We start from the raw sequence: 3,588 nt of genomic DNA, 5'->3' as shown, positions 1-3,588 counted from the left end.
CATGTACTGCAGCACCATCTAGCGGTCAGGAATCATACTACACCCATGACATTCCGCACTTCTTAAAGGGGCATTGAGAATTGTTTAGAGCCGCTTAGTGGCAAAAAAATTACTTCATTCATTTATAAAAAATAATATTAATTCAGATAACAAGCAAACATACATGATCTATTTAATAAATATGCATTTCTTTTAATATACTCATTTTTTTGTATTTTGAGGCCTGCCTCGAGGGAGCTGACATGATTAGCGGCCACTGCTAGGGGGGGGGGGTTAAGGGTTATTGTTCTATCTTCGTTATTCATTATCCATTATCCGTAATCGGTCAGTTCATAATACGCTACAAAGCCTAGAAGCCGGGACACTTACTCTCAGCCGAAAGGCCAAGCTAAGGTCCTAGCCCTAAAGCCTTGCTGCGATCATTGCGAATGCACCGTTCCCGGAGGTACTGCAATACCGGGCCGATGTGTGGAGTGGACAGAGCAAGCTCTTACACTTGATCTTAGCCAAAAGGCCGAGAACTGCTAGGGGGGGGGGGGTTTAAGGGTTATTGTTCTATCTTCGTTATTCATTATCCATTATCCGTTATCGGTCAGTTCATAATACGCTACAAAGCCAAGGAGCCGGGACTCTTACTCTCAGCCAAAAGGCCAAGCTAAGGTCCTAGCCCTTAAGCCTTGTTGCGATTATTGCGAATGCACCGTTTCCGGAGGTACTGCAATACCGGGCCGATGCGTGGAGTGGACAGAGCAAGCTCTTATTCCATCTCCGGAATGCAAAAATCAAAAGGCCAAGCTAATGCCAATCTAAGGCCAAGCTAAGTACTTAGCTTCTATGCCTTGCTGCTAAAAGGCCAAGGCCAAGCTGGGACAGATGGGGTTTTGGGGTTTTTAAGGGTTATTGTTCTATCTCCGTTATTCATTATCCATTATCCGTTATCGGTCAGTTCATAATACGCTACAAAGCCTAGGAGCCGGGACACTTACTCTCAGCCAAAAGGCCAAGCTAAGGTCCTAGCCCTAAAGCCTTGCTGCGATCATTGCGAATGCACCGTTCCCGGAGGTACTGCAATACCGGGCCGATGCGTGGAGTGGACAGAGCAAGCTCTTATTCCATCTCCGAAATGCAAAAATCAAAGATCATGGCAAGAGGTACGGCCAAAAGGCCAAGCTAGCTCTAAGGCCAAGCTAAAGACCTAGCATCAAAGCCTTGCTACAGGGCCAAGCTAAGTACTTGCCATAATTGTTGCCTTTGCAGCCATTTAGGTAAACAAAAACCTTGTAAAAAAATGATAAAAATGGTGCGCTTTGGTCACTTTGAGTCTTTCTTGTGCTTTGAAGCACTCGTTTTTGGTTGCACTGCACACTACAGCGACATTTAGTGGTCAAATTTTACACAGCGTGCCTTTAAAACATATACATTAAAAATATGTTAAAACATTTTTAAAACAAGAAAAAAAAAGATTAAAAAATGATCTGCCGGCAGACCCAAAATGTTTTTTAGTATTTCTTCTTCTTTCTAGTTCAGTGTTGCAAATGCTCCTGCCCCACCTAGCGGCAACGAGTGAAACTACACCCATGACATTTCGTACATTTCGTATTAAAGGAAAAATAATGAGACGGATCGGCGATGTGCCCAAGACTTGTGTGCCTCCAAAAGTAACCTGTCTTTTTACCCTTACGTCCATCTTTTTTCTTCTTCTTGTCAAATCATGTTTATTTGTATAGCCCTTAATCCCAAGAAGTCTCAAAGGGCTCTACAGACTAAACACTACTATTTCAACATCAATAATATTTATTACACCAAAAAAGAAAAAAAAAATTGAACAAAATAGTACAAAAACACTACTACAGGAATACTGTCACGGTTGCCATGTCACCCAATTGTTCCCGCCCCTGTGGCACCAGCTGCGGCTCATTGACGGATTGGCTTTCTGTCTATTTAAGTTCAGTGCTCTCATTTTTCCTTTGTCAGTCCGTCAACGAACCTCTGCCCCGCAAGACGTGGGCTTCGACTCAGTCCTGTCCCTGTTGGTATTTCCTGTTGGGTATTGTTCCCGTTTATTTTGTCCTGATTTATTTCGGTTTCCAGTTTTGTGTCTATTTTTGTCCTGTTTATTATTTTCTCCAGTTTTCATTCCCGTCTAGTTTGTCCTGTTCATTTTCGATATCCTGTTTCATTATCTATCCTGTCTGTCCCGTCCTGTCCGGTATCTATCCCATCTGTCCGATATTCAACTCGGGCAATTGGTATCGATCTCGTCGGAGTCTGGCTTCCTATCATTTCACGCCAGACTGCTGCCTAACGTGCATGACTCCCCATTTCCCGTAAAATAAAAGGCTTGTGTAACATCACGCGTTTAGGTCCTGATCCTGTTCTGGTTCATGACAAATACTATAATCAAGAATACTACTACAGAAATATTACAAAACTATAAAATAAATACTACAAAAATACTATGACGAAAATACCACAGAAATACTCCAAAAATACCACTAGAGTAAGACTATAATACAAAAATACAACAGAAATATGACGGAAATACTACAAAAACACGACGATACAGCAATGTCTTTTGGTCACCTGTAACTTCTACGGGATATTAATTCATATGTACTTCAAGTGTTATGGAAATTGTAGGTTTGGGGTGGTTACAGATACAGAGAAAGCAAACGCTGGAGATGTGAGGATGTTCCGCTCTCATTAAGAGAGCAGGCAGAGTGGAATTAGCCTGAATATAATGACAGGCCGCGCTATCTCATGTAAAAAAAAAAAACCTGTTTTGCTCCCTCATTCATTGGCACTGGTAATTAGTTTTGGCCCTAAAACTGTCACCCTTTACGCCAGCAAAGGCAGATGCGAGTTGAGGTGCAATTTAATCTTGCTTTAATGAAGAACTAATGGACACATCACAAATTACTCACCCCCCTTCCCTCAACGCTGCGAGTGAGGGAGCAGGAAAAAAAATCCATTTCCTGCTTTTGAAAAGATCAAGAGTATCTTTGATAATGGCGAGAGCGTCATCGGCAGCTTGCTCGCATTGAGCCAAAAAGCTCTTTTAGGCCGATCGCAATTCATCGAAAAGACGGCCACAATTAGCGACAATACCCGAGGGGGCTTCGGAAAGCTACCGCCACCTTGTTACAAACAAGTCCTGGAGGTGTCATGCAGGAACAATGAGGCCTGATAAATTACCCCGTGAAGAAGAAGAGGGCGGGAGAAAAACCTAACACTAATTTTCAATTACGCCGATAATGCATCCCCGATTGGAGAGTTCAATTGAACACGTGCGGAGGAGAACAAACACAGCCGCGGGTTCAACACACTTTAGATATGCGACTTGAATGAGCTGCAAATTACCCGATGTTTATTATTGCGCTACGCTTGGTGATTTCGCTCGACAAAGAAGGACGAAATGAATATTGATGTAAAATGATGTGTCATCATTATTCAATTTAAATGTAATCCATTTTGTACCTTTTGTGTCGACACTCAAGAAGTTCGCTAGTGTGCTGAGCCATTGACATATTCAGTTCAATGTCTAACGTTAAGTTTGTCGACATAAGTTGTCATGTGTAAAGTATAAAT

At 42.2% G+C, this 3,588-nt stretch overlaps 3 pseudogenes; all 3 read right to left on the bottom strand.

Moving 5' to 3' along the window:
- Positions 1-423: 423 nt before the first annotated feature.
- Positions 424-526, bottom strand: LOC148355003 (U2 spliceosomal RNA; annotated as a pseudogene).
- Positions 527-690: 164 nt separating this feature from the next.
- On the bottom strand, positions 691-821 carry LOC148355002 (U2 spliceosomal RNA; annotated as a pseudogene).
- A 219-nt stretch (positions 822-1,040) lies between these two features.
- LOC148355001 (U2 spliceosomal RNA) lies at positions 1,041-1,174 on the bottom strand (annotated as a pseudogene).
- Positions 1,175-3,588: the final 2,414 nt, after the last annotated feature.

This window comes from Urocampus carinirostris, chromosome 12, assembly GCF_059441175.1.
Source record: "Urocampus carinirostris isolate Australia breed hairy pipefish chromosome 12, RoL_Ucar_1.0, whole genome shotgun sequence".
In the NCBI taxonomy this organism is placed as follows: domain Eukaryota; kingdom Metazoa; phylum Chordata; class Actinopteri; order Syngnathiformes; family Syngnathidae; genus Urocampus; species Urocampus carinirostris.
The sequence above is the reverse complement of the archived record's forward strand: the minus strand, read 5'-3'. Positions and strand labels throughout refer to the sequence as shown.